We start from the raw sequence: 14,139 nt of genomic DNA on the forward strand, positions 1-14,139 counted from the left end.
TCTGCATTTCTGAAACTTGGCTCTAAGATGCAGATAATGATTTATTTGGCGTTCCCTCTTAGGCTTCAGAATATTGCTACCGCCCTCATCAGAGCTACGGAGGTGTCCCTGTTTTTATATCTCCAAATGTGCGTTACAAACGAAGACATGACATATCATTTTCAGTGCCAAATTGTGAAGCTGTGTGGATCGAACTGGAGGATGCGAGCCAGACAATTATCGGTTGCATGTATCGCTCCCCTTCAACTTCATATCTGCTTTTTGCAATGACCTGAAGACTACACTTGGTAACTTGTCTTCAGAAAAGAACAATGTTGTTCTTCTTGGTAACATGAACATGAATCTTTCGGATGACTGCAGTGCTGCTACTACTGCCTACACTAACTGCCATCATGGATTTGGCTTCGAATCATTGGTTTCTCTTCCAGCTACATGTAATTTAGGGGCTTCGGCCACCTTAATAGATCACATATTTTCCAACCTTATGTGCCCTCCAGTTTGCAGTATACTCGAAATTCACATCACTTATCATTTTCCTGTCTTTTTAAACTTCCTTATCAATTATATAAACCTTGTCATGAATTCCATAAAGCCGTGATTAATAAAGAAGACTTTATCGCTCGCGTTGATGAGCTAAGTTGGTGTTTTGTGTCTTCAGAGTCAAACGCTCAGTTTGCATTGAATGACTTTTCGGAGAACATAAAGAAATGTATCCCTGATTCTACAAGCTTTCTAAAATGCAAAAGACATCTCCCAGCTTTACAGAACCCTTGGTTAACCAATGGTCTACTCACTAGCCTACGTAAAAAAGATAACCTGTACCGAAAAGTTAAACAACGCCCTTTTAACATTCGACTGAAAACTCGCTATAAGATCTACTGTAACTTGCTAAACGGGCTGCTCAGGGTAGCCAAAAGAAAATATTATGAATTCAGAATAGCCGAAGCCGGCGCAGATTCAAAACGGCATTGGAATAAAATAAATTCCTTCTTAAACCGAGCCCATCGGGCTAAACCAATAAGTAAGCTTCATTCATCAGAGCCACGTATGAACAAGCAGAAGAAATCGCGAACCCATTTAATGAGTTTTTCTCTTACCATTCCTCTGATCATACCACTGATACTCAACTATCATTTCAGCGATGCTTACAATCATTGTACCTATTTCCAACTGGCCCAGGTGAAACAATTAATACATACATCATTTAAAGGTTACAGGAGCAGGTCTGGACGAAATCAGTTCTATTAATATTAAATTAGTAGCTCATCTTATCGCTCGCCCGTTGTCTCATGTTATCAATTTGATAGTTAAGACTGGGGTATTTCCAAGTCAACTAAAGAAAGCAAAATTTATTCCACTATTTAAAAGGGGTGACCGCTCCTACATTTCTAATTATCGCGCTATTGCTATTCTTCCTTTCTGCAGCAATGTTATCGAAAAAGGTATTTAAAAATGCCTAAACAAATACTTCTCAAAATTTAACATTCTTTCGGCAAATGAATTTGGCGTTAGGGTAGGATCCTCGACTGATTGTGCTATACTTTCTTTCACGGAAAAAATAAAAGGCGCTATAGATGCCGGTTTCTACGCAGGATTAGTTTTTACCTAACAGATAGACAGTTACCTAACAGATCAGTTACCTAACAGATAGACAAAGAGCTGGTGTATTTTGGTTCCTCACTTTCTAATTTCATAATAACCAATAAAGGGGTGCCGCAGGAGTCTGTACTTGGCCCACTACTGTTCCTCCTTTATATAAATGATTTAGCCGGTTGTTTAACAGCAACTGAGGCCTTTCTTTACGCTGACGACACTACATTACTTGCAACAGATCGTTCACTAACTTTTCTGACTACTAAGCGAAACACTGATCTGAAAAATATTTTAACTTGGTGCCAGCTTAACTCGCTAAGCATAAACCCTACCAAAACGTCTTTTATGCTTCTTCATGTGATTCATAGGATACCAGAACTCATTCCCGCTGTCAACCTAAACTCTCTTAACATCAGTGCAGTTAATGAATGTTCATTTCTTGGAATAATTCTTGACTCAAACTTAAAATTTACGAAGCATATCGCCTATTTGAAGCGCAAAATTTCTCCCGGTATTGGAATTTTACCTAAATCTAGATATTATTCTAGCAAACCAACATTGCTGACCTTGTATTATTCTTTTATTCTCAGCCATCATCTCAATTATTGCAGTACAGCATGGGGTAACACATATCCAACTCATATAGCACCACTACAGCACTTGCAGAATCAAGCCATCCGGATATTGTCGTTCAGATCATTTTACTGCAGTGCTTCTGACATGCTTCTCAACCACAGAATACTTTCAGTAAAAAATCTTGTTAAATATAAATTAGCCGTAATGTTATTTAAGGTAATGCGTAATCCTCCTCAAGTAAATATATTGTCTACGGCTTCTTTGGTTAACTGCAACCGCACAAGGTTTGCAGCTAACAATAATTTCTTATTGCCACTAATACATACTAATTATGGAAAACAATCTGGATATTTCGCAGCATTATCCACTTGGGACAGCGTCCCACTAGATGTCAAGCGCTCTTCGTCTTTTGGTTTCTTCAAGAAAACATTATTCACCTTTCTACTAGATAGCCAAAATAATCCACATATCTAAGCTATTCACTTCATTCCTGCTCATTTCCAATCCGTTTTTTCCTTTTTCTTTAGTTTTTTTCTCATTTATAGCCTTTATAAGTATTTTGGTTTGTTCTGTTGCGAATGCCTTAAACTACTGTTTTAATTCTACGACTAGCTATTGACTTTATATTACTTTACAGTTTGTACTACATTTATTTTGTATAATCTTCCTCATAGTGACTACTGTATTGCTGTTTTATGCGTTGTATTTCCACTAATGTATATATTTTCTGCAAGGAGGTCCCCTTTCAGCCACATGCCTGGGGACCTCCTTCTGTATGCTTGTGTAAACATGTATGTCTCCTCCTTATTAAAGAAATAAACTACAAAAATGGACGAAAAACAACTTGCCGCAGGTAGGAAACGATCCCACAACCTTCGCATATGACTAATGAAAATCGGGCCCCTCGGTTAACACCCTTTCGTCTCGTATCGAGAAGTGTCACACAAACTTATATAAGATGAACTTAAATTAGATTGTGTTGTTAATATATTCTTGTCTATTTCCTTAATGTTCATGTTTGCGTCGTATGCAGATTCGTATGCACCCCGTATGAATTCGTGTGGACAACGTAGCCATCAATATGCGACTCATATATGTGCATGTGTGCCTTTATGTGCTCATGTGCTGCCATGTGTGTATAGCTTTTTCTGTAATATAACCGGTGAAGCAGACTGCTGTGATGCAGTTTAGATGTCTTGGTAAATACGCACTTAATCTCTACAGCACCTTGTAGTTTCAGGTGTATTGCAGAAAAATATCCTTTATTAGAATACCGATCACTTTGTAGGGTGCTCCAGATGGCAACTCAAAGCTGCATGTAGCGTAGACACCATAGCACCTGGTAGGAACACTGTGACTGAACATTCCTCATATTACCAACGATAAGCAAGAAGATTTTGCATTGCCATGTCATCTGTTGCTTTCCAGGGTAGTGAGAGAGGATATAGCAGCGATCAAAAGGACTGATCGAGCTTGGCTGACAGGGCAGAAGAAGATGCTCGAACTACGAAACTTTGTTTGGAATACATTTGAGCGGCTACAGGTGAGAGGAGCTACGGCATGTTCGGTATTCAGTAACTGTGAGCATTTGTCGGAACCTCACATTATTTTAAATAAAATGTTAAAAGTTTACAGAGTAAAGAGCAGGCTGCGCTAGAATTTGTATTGTGGACAAGTCGCCAAGGATAGCAGGGACCATAGTGACCACATCTTTTTTTATCCTTCCGGTGATCGGCGTATATAGCTCGGGCAGCTGAATAACCATGGGCCTTCAAGTGTATGGAACGATAAGGGGTGTGCAGTACTGTTACGCGACTGCGCTACCAACCTTGCTCCTTGCGAAAGGAGACGACAATCGTTGAAGTGTGCACGTTCTACTAGAGGCGCTATGACTCCCATCCCCGCCCTTTTTTTATGTTTTGTTAATTGCATTTTCTATGCTCTCAACGTTTCGGCTTTGCACTCTCCTGGATATATGTTTCGATTTTGTTTTCGAAGACTCCTAGTAATTAATTCTACTCAGCACCCCATACAACACATATCAGCATCTCCAACAACCCATTTTTATGTCCGCTGCAGGACTAAGGATTCTCCCACCGATGTCCAACTACCCTTCCCTTGCGCTTGCTGATTCGAATTTGCATCTGCAAATTTTCTAATTTCATCGCTCTACCACATTTTTTGCCGTCCTCAACTGCGCTTCCCTTCCGTTAGCATCCATTCTGTTACTCTGATAGTTCACCGGTTATCTGTCGTACGCGTTACATGGCCAGTCCAGCTCCATTTTATCCCCTCTTAATGTCAGCCGGAATATCGGCTATCGCCGTTCGCTCTCCGATTCACAACGTTCTTTTCCGGTCTCTTAGCGCTACGCCTAACATTTCTCATTCCATTGCTCTTTGCACAGTCCTTAACTTGTTCTCAAGCTTTCTTGTTAACCTCCAAGGTTCTTCCACACGTGTTAGCACCATATTATGAAGTGATTATAAACTTTTATTTTTAGTGACGGTGGTAAGCTCACAGTGGAGATTTGGTAATGGCTGCCGTATGCACTTCAACCCATTTTTATTGTCCTGTAGATGTTCTTCTCATAGTCAGGATCACCGGTAAATAATTAGCATAGATAAACGTACCCCTGCACAGACTCTAAAGGCTGACTGGTGATGATGAATTCTTATTCTCTTGCCGAGCTATTGTGCATTACCTTTGTGTCTTGCATAATAATCTTCAACCTTTTTTTAACCCTTTCTCCGTTAAGGTCATCAATCATTTGTTGAAATTCATGCCCATTGTTGCTGAGCAGAGCCGCATCATGTGCAAACCGAAAGTCCGAAAGTTAAGAAATTCCCAATTTATCCTCACTCCTAAGAATTCTCTTTCTAATAGCTTGAATACTTATTTTAAGCATAGAGTGAACAGCATTAGACAGATTGTGTCTCCTTACCTGACCCCTTTTATGATAGGTAATTTTTCACTTGTGGAGAAGCGACGTAGCTGTGGAATCTTCGTCAATATTTCCCAAGATATTCACGTATGATTCCGTTGCGCCTTGATTATCCAACGACTTTACAAGTTCTGGTATCTCTACTGAATAAAATGCGTTTTCACAAACTACGAAAGCCATATAGAAAGGTTCATTGCGCTCCGCAGATTTCTCAATTATGGTACTGATGACATGGCCGTGACTCATTGTAGAATATCCCTTTTTGAAGCCATCCTGTTTTCCTGGCTGATTGAAGTGAAGTGTTGTCCAGTTCTATTGGAAGTTATCTTAGTGAAAATTTTATACAATACAGGAAGCAAGTTGGTAAGCCTATAATTCTTCAAAAAGCCGCATACTACTCTATCTTTGATTAAAACAACTGTTATTCCATAATGTATTACAAAACATATCCTTGTACTTTATTTAGGCTATTCACGTTTTTCGGAAAATTAGAATTAGACAATCAGCGTTTACGTTTTCTTTTTTGCTCTCGGAGTTGGCAATTTAAATCTAAAATTATGCGTAATTAAGGATACGATTCTCCTCTGCATAAATGTTAACGAATTTGGCGTCCTTGGCATAATCTGCATACATTGCTTCTCATGCTTAGCGCATCACTTCGACTATGCAGTATTGCACCTAGCAATATGGATGGCACTTAACACACATGTATGCGTATCGTACTAATTTTCGATGAAGCGGATAAAAAAATTAGCAGTGGTAGTTATGGTGCCAAAAGTATGAGAATTCAACACTGAGCCGAGTAACGCGTAGTCATTTAAAACAGCCCGAACACGTCTGAGTGTACCCGACTGAGTCGAACTCATTGCAAGTCTTAGTATAGATTTGTACATTTGCATCCTAGTGGAAATAACTCCTACTTTGAGTAAATTGAGGCAAACTGGATTATCGGTCAACCGGAGTACTTGTCCCGGGAAGCAAGATGGAATTATATGTCAGCCCAAATACGGCGGAATAATATGTAATTTAGTTTGTGTGTTTTCACTCTTCAACACGACCCATCATGACGACGCCATGCGATCTCCAGTAAATCTGAGTGTTTCACCGCGAGCTTTCTCTCTGCACAGTGCTTGTGTACAGCACTTGTCTAAAAACTGAAGCCTAAATGAAATTGTTTTCCATTTGCGTTCGCCTAGTGAAAGCACAAGCTTGAAATCACGCATTGCCAAGTGGGCGCCTATGTAATTCGCGAAAATGTTAACTCGTGAAATTTATTTGAGCAGGGCATTATTCATTTTGATTTCTGCTGCATGTAATCTCCGTTCCATCGACTATTCCGGTCAGCGACTAGGTTTGTACAATATTCAAGAGGGTCACATTTATATCTTCAGTTAACGATAAAAAGCGCATGGTTTATCTTGCGTATGGGTCTGAGTGAGTGCCAATTACGTGCAGCATAATATGTGCCCTATTCTTTTACAGAATCCCGCTGACTGCAAGTCGGCACGCAAACTCCGATGCAGTGTGAACAACCAATGGGGCTTCGGTAGCGGTGCCCATGACTTTCTCTGGTGCTTCGTGGCAGCCTTGCAGATGGGTCGCACGCTTATCCTCGACACATCCAAGTGGCACTACACCTTGAGTCGCAACTGGTCGGCTTTTTTCCAGCCGGTTACTGGGCCTTCTTGTGATGGTGTTCACATAGACAAGGGGACCATCATATTCAATCCAGGACATAGATCTCGTAAGTCATTTCCTCACTGTGAGAGTGGTTGCCAGAAATGAAGCGATTGCAGCAAGGCTGCCTCCTGCATTCGCTGGTAGCAACCTGCATTCAACAATTTCAAAGATACCATGATGGCCTTGGAGGAGCGCTTGATGGGTTTGCCGACAATAATACACAAGTCATGCACAAAAATGCATCTGCGCCAGGAAAGCATAGTGGAGTGAAGTTGCACTGCTATTTCCACAACGACTAAAAGTGCCTGGCAGGGAAACTACACTAACAGTGATTGCTACGGTCAACGCCGTTAGTACATCCAGTTACTAAGTTTTAATGAATGCTCCGCCATATCATCCCTACCGTTCGTCAAGTAACTGATCCAGCCGTTTATGTTTGACCACCTAGCGGGTGCATAGTTTTGTGGCATCGCTATCCTTTAGGCTAACACACAATATACAAGCTAAAATTCAAAATTGTAGAATATTGTTACGAAGAGTTGCGAAGAAATGGTTTTATTTACAGGCGATGGATGATAATCGTAGCGTGATCGTAGCGCAGCCCGGCCTCTCAATCTCTTCGTTCTCTTCGTCTTCTCTTCTCTCTTCTTGTCCGCGACTTTCGTATCCGTTACATTTCCCCGCAATCAGACCAAAGCCGTTGGGCGAGTCAGGATGGACAAGCAGGGTAGCAAGGCTTCAGGCGAGCAATATGAGTCAGCTGAGTTCTGCTTGATCACCGACCATTGCACAGGAGGCGAGTAATGACGTAAGTGAGTTCGCTCAGGCGGTCCACGACCAGAAATGGGCCTGAATATTGTGACAAACACTTTTGGCACAATCCACGCTTCCGTTGCGGTGTCCAAAGAAGAACCAAGTCACCTTTTTTCTACGATACTTGTACGTGACGGTCGTCGTATCGCTCTTTCGAACGACTTTGCGAGGCCAGAGTACGAAGACGAGTTATTCGACGGGCTTCTTCGGCGAGACACAAAGTCTTCGATACAGAATCGTCACTATGCAGAACGAAGGGTAAGAAAGTGTCCAGAGGGCTTCGCGGTAACCTTGCATACAGGAGATGAAATGGGCTATAGTTCGTGGTTTCGTGTTTCGCCGTATTGTATGCCTAAGTGATGAATGGAAGCATGTCGTCCCAGTTCTTATGATTGGAGGAGACGTACATGGCAAGCATGTTGGTCAGCTTTCTGTTCGTCCTTTCAACGAGGCCATTGGTCTGTGGATGATACGGTGTGGAATGATGGAACTGTGAAGTGCACAAACGAAGTAACTCTTCAATGGCATCAGCCGTGAACTGGCGACCACGGTGGCTGATGATGACACGTGGTGGGCCATGACGAAGGACCACGGAACGCAGCAGGAAGACCGCCACGCAAGCAGCGGTAGAAGACGGTATGGCTGCAGTTTCTGCATACCGTGTAAGATGGTCTACGCAGACAATTATCCAACGGTTCTTGTTGTTAGATAACGGGAACGGACCCAAAAGGTCAATGCCTACTTGCTCGAGCGGCGTACTGGGCGGTGTGAATGGCCGAAAGGGACCCGGGGCTGCGGTGGTCGGTCGCTTGTGACGTTGGCATGTTTCGCAACTAGCGACATAACGCTTGGTTATTTCGTACATCTTGGGCCTGTAAAAGCGCTCCTGGGTGTGGTGCAGCGTTCGTACGAAGCCGAAATGGCCGGATGTCACATCGTCATGCATGGCGCGTAGAACGGCGGAGCGGAGACTCTCGGGGACAGCAAGCAGAAAACGCGCTCCATGCCCGGAGTAATTAGTTTTGTAGATCAATTTATCACGGACAGTAAAGCGACCGCTGCCTTTAGAAGTACGGGCGGCGACAAAAATCGGATCGAGGGTAACATCATTCCGTTGTTCTCGCTGAAAGTCTGCCGCGTCAGGGAACGTAGAAGTAACAGCAGCGAGACAGTCGTCAAAATTCCCAGCATCGCAGTCGGTAGTCGCAAGAGGAGTCCGAAAGAGGCAGTCTGCGTCAGCGTGACGACGGCCACTCTTGTACGATACCACAAAGTCGTATTGCTGGAGGCGCAGCGCCCAACGTGCGAGGTGACCAGAGGGATCACGCAAACCGACCAGCCAGCATAAAGAATTGTGTTCGGTGATGACCTTGAATGGTCTACCGTAAAGATAATACCGAAACTTTTGTATGGCGAAAACGGCTGCCAGGCATTCCTGTTCCGTAATTGTATAATTGCGTTCAGATTTGCTCAGGCAACGTCTGGAATATGCGGCAACATGTTCTGCGCCACTGTGACGTTGTACAAGCACCGCTCCTATCCCGATTCCACTAGCATCAGTGTGAACTTCAGTCGGGCAAGATGGATCGAAGTGACGCAAAAGGGGTGCTGATGTTAGTATAAACTTCAGTTGAGAGAATGATGCGTCACACTCTGGTGTCCAATTGAACGATGCATTTTGTCGCAAAATACTTGTCAACGGGTAAACGATGTCGGCAAACCGGGGAACAAAACGACGAAAATTCGAACATAGGCCAATGAATGAGTGGAGTTCTCGTGCTGACTGTGGTGGCTTGAAGGAGCTCACCGATTCAATCTTAGGAGCATCGGGTCTGACGCCATCCTTGTCGACTAAGTGTCCCAGAACCAGTGTTTGACGTTCGCCGAACCGACACTCTTTTGAGTTTAGAACCAGTCCAGCTTTCTCAATGCAGTCGAGAACGAGGCTGAGGCGTTCGTTATGTTCTTCAAACGTACGGCCAAAGATTACATCATCGAGGTAACACATGCATATCTCCCACTTTAGACCATGTAGTACTGTGTCCATGAATCTTTCAAAGGTGGCAGGAGCATTGCAAAGGCCAAAAGGCATAACATTAAATTCGAATAGACCATCTGGAGTCACGAAAGCGGTCTTTTCCTTGTCGGCAGGGTCCATAGGTATTTGCCAATAACCCGATCGCAAATCAAGTGTTGAGAAGTAAGAAGCAGCGTGTAAGCAATCAATGGCGTCATCGATTCGCGGTAGTGGATATACATCCTTCTTTGTCACGGCGTTTAGATGTCTGTAGTCCACACAGAATCTTCAGGAGCCATCTTTTTTTCGCACCAGGATTACTGGGGCTGCCTATGGACTAGACGACTCTTGAACGACACCTTTGTTCATCATCTCCTTGACTTGCTCTGCAATAACTTTGCGCTCGGACGATGACACTCGGTAGGGCTTCCGGTGGATGGGATGTGCTGAGCCGGTATCTGAGCGCGGGACAACGGTAAATGAAGGGGTGCATCTCCATGCGTGAAGTCGAATGCCGCCTCATGTCTGGCAAGGACCTGTACCAGTGCTTGCCGTTTCGATGTACCGAGAGCCTTGCTGATCATGCCGAGCATTAGCTCTTCAGAATGGCGATTATCGCAAGGAGAGCAAGCTGTAGAAACGTCCGTAGTTAGTGCCACTATTGAGCTACATGTGGCTTTATCGAAGAGGGCGATTTTCATACTGCGAGGAAGGACAACCGGCGTGGCGGAACAGTTCAGCGCCCACAATGTGGCGACTCCTTTCGTCATGCACACGACAGAACAGGGCGCAAGTATATCTTTTTTAGCACAGTTTATGCGGAGAGACCTAACTACTTGGTCAACACAATCAGCATCAACAGTAGTTGCAGAAACACGAACGGGCGTCAGGCACCACGATGGTGCAATCACTTCATCAAGAACACTGAGAGTGTCTGTGTCCCTGTCTTCACCACCCGAGCTTTGTTCGGACTGTGCTGATATAAATAACTTGTTCAATGATATTTCGCTACAACCACAGTCCACGAAAGCGCCGCACTGTTCAAGAAAATCTATACCAAGAATAACATCGTGCGAACAACGAGAAAGAACAAGAAATTCCGACACAAACACTTTCCCAGCCAACAAAACACTCACAGCACAAACACCAAGGGATGAAGCCACTCGCCGCCTACTCCACGAAAGGTAATACCGTCGTTCCAAGAAAACATAACTTTGTGGCCTAGACGGTTTTTGAAAGCGAGGCTCATCACAGACACAGTCGCCCCAGTATTAATTAACGCCATGGTCGGTATTCCGTCAATCGAGACATTCACTTTGTTTTTGAACATCACAACAGGCAGAGGTATTTCTTGCAAAGACCGTCCGGCGACCATACCTCCATTCGCCGTGTATGCTAGTTTCCCGGCGGCGGTGACGAAGAACGGCGCCGAGGGGACGGAGAGCGACGGGGACGGTTACTTGGTGGCGTCAAACTCCGCTCAGAAGCTGGCAAATCGCTGCGTCTGGTCGCGTGTGAAAAGTAGTCCATTGGAAGCAAATCGGCCGTCCGCAAGTCATATGAAGTACGGGTTCTGGGTGGCGAGAACATCGGTGGTGTCCTTCGTGATTGACGGCCTTGGCGACAATACCAAGCTATATGGCCTGTGGAACCGCAGTTGTAGCACACGGGAGGGTCGCGGTTCACAGCATCTTCCTCGAAACGAATGCTAGGCTGCTGAGGGCGGCGAGAAAGTTCGTTGTCATGTGGATAACGTGTATCTGCTGCTCGCTGAAATCCGTTATATCGTTCATAAGTCACGTCGTGGTAGTAGGGTTGGTGCTGTTCTTGTCACGGCCTGACAGAAGTCACAGGGCCTCGGGCGTAAAAACGCGGCTGCTCTCGTTGTGGCCGAGCGTCGTAAGTAGGGCCTCTGTCGTAGAGACGTGGCTGCTGTCGGGGCGCGAGTTCATAATCCTCAGTGCCCCTCGCCGCGGGATACGGGGAGAAGGATGCCACGTTTGGCTCGAAATCTGGTGGTAGGCGGAAGCTATGAGTGCCTGGATGTGTCACTTGCGCGTGCAGGCTCAGCTCTTCCCGAACTATTCATCAAATTGTTGATGCCAGATCGAGGGGCTGGTTGCTGTCCACGCTTGCAACTGTCGTCACATTGGCTAGCCTGCCAAACTTCGGCGTGATGCGCCTCGTCTTCAGTTGCTCGAATGTACGACAGTGCCGAATGATGTCAGCGACGGAAGCCAGGTTGTCTTTTGCGATGAGGAAATTATAAACGTCTTCGGCAATTCCTTTCAGGATGTGCCCGACTTTGTCTTCCTCAGACATTCCAGTGTCCACCACCCTACACAGTTTTATTACCGCCTCAATGTAGGTCGTGCGGATTTCGCCTGGCACTTGCACACGTTGCAGTAGCGTCTGTTCTGCCCTTTTCTTTTTCGTCGCGGAGTCGCCGAATGGCTCTTTGATTTCGGAAACAAATCTTCCCCATGTTGTAAACGTTTCCTCGTTATTGTCGAAACACAACAACGCAGTATCCGTTAGAAAGAACACGACGTTCGAAAGCTGAGAAGCGCTGTTCCACTTGTTGGCGGCACTCACCCGGTGATAATGGATGAGCCATTCCTAGACGTCTTCGTCCGATCTTCCGGCGAAGGGACGCGCATCTCTGAGTTGTAGAACGGAACTTGTCGGCGCAACTGTTGGAATTGGCCGTTGTTTGTCTGCGTCGTGGGACATATTCAACTCCGGTAGATTCGGTGGGAGTCCAGCAAGGCGACGGCTCCGTCGAAGAACGGCTGCTTCAGCCTCCGTCTTCGGGTGTCGATTCCACCCGAAGAGCACCTTCCACCACAACTGTTACGAAGAGTTGCGAAGAAATGGTTTTATTTACAGGCAATGGATGATGATCGTAGCGTGATCGTAGCGCAGCCCGGCCTGTCAAACTTTTCGTTCTCTTCGTCTTCTCTTCTCTCTTCTTGTCCGCGCCTTTCGTATCCGTTACAATATCACTATTTGTGAAATGTCGCACCTATTGACCAAGTAAATTCTGCAGCTTACTTAGCTGCATGTTCGTTCTATAGTAAGGCTCGAAGCTAAGTCCCAAAAACTTTTGAATAGTGGCTTACTCCATTGCCGTACCTTCAAGATAATTGCGCAAGTTGTAATTTTGCAACGTATTTTCTGTGCAAACACAGTGTATAACATTCAAACATTTAAGTTCAGAAAGAGTACTTATTTATGTATGCACGTAGGCTCATCTGACGGTGGAAAACGACTCTGCTTGAATAATACCAGTAAACACCAATCCCACAGCTGACTTTAATATATATGATATACAACACTGCACACACAGTAGACCTTCACATTACGTTGAAGTACAGAGGAACTGGCAGAAAATCGAAGGGTGCAGAATGTATTCCTATAATTAACTATATCTTTTTCTTCATCTAAAGTATTAATCAAGCTCCCCTGATACTCCCCTTCCTTCGCACTTTCATCCTCTGCGTGCGCGAGATTGAGCCATCATCGCCGACTCAAATTAGCAGGCTTTCACTGGCGCATACAGCATACGGCGCGCGGCCAAGATTTTATCGCTCTTGGACTTTATACGGAACTTCACGGCGTCGAAAGAAATGCGCCTGGAGAGTCCATACAAGTGATATCGCAATTATTTGTTTTAACAGCCTGTACTGATACAGCAAGATAATTCTTCAAAGGTGGCTAATGGCCGCTTTGGGACGCCGGAAATTAACGAGCGATCTTCCATTGACCAAGCAAAAATGCTAGCCGAAAAGTGAAATGACCGATATACATGCATACAACGTATATTGCGGATACTAAATGTACATTTGTACCACTTGATTTTCACGACAGTCAACCGCAGAATTATTTTTAACTAAATTATTTAGCTTTAAAAGCGACATTGTATGCTGCTGTTTCAGAATATAGTAGTGTTGTGTAAGTAAACCATAGCGATTAACGTCGTTCGTGAGTCTTTTTATCACAATTCCACAAACCTCATCATAATCGTAACTTGCGACAGGCTAACTATTGATTGATGGCGATACCTCAAGGATGTCATACTACGTGACTATCCTAGTAATTTAGTCTTGTTGTGCCAAACAGTTCTTATCTTTGCCCAAAATTATTGTGACATTTTCTATTTTGTTATATTGTGGAAAGTTCGCTATTATAACAAAATTGTATCCACTTAATCAGCAATTAAGCCTATTTTCACACATCTTAGACACCCACTACCATAATTCTGAAACAAATATTATAGACCTTTCTTTATATTTTCACTAAAGCATTAGCGGTACGCTTTCTATTACGTTTCACGTGCTTTGAGGACGTTAAGAATTATTAGACTCTACATATGTCAACTGTGCGAAGGAGTATATTATTTGCCAAGCTGTGATTACTATCTTCGAGTACGCGCCTACAATCTGCTTGATTAAGAAAGCGGCGGAACATTTCGTATGTTTCTCGTCAATATAATCAGGCAAGATTTGTCCATTTT

This window comes from Dermacentor andersoni, chromosome 5 (genome assembly GCF_023375885.2).
Source record: "Dermacentor andersoni chromosome 5, qqDerAnde1_hic_scaffold, whole genome shotgun sequence".
Classification (NCBI taxonomy): domain Eukaryota; kingdom Metazoa; phylum Arthropoda; class Arachnida; order Ixodida; family Ixodidae; genus Dermacentor; species Dermacentor andersoni.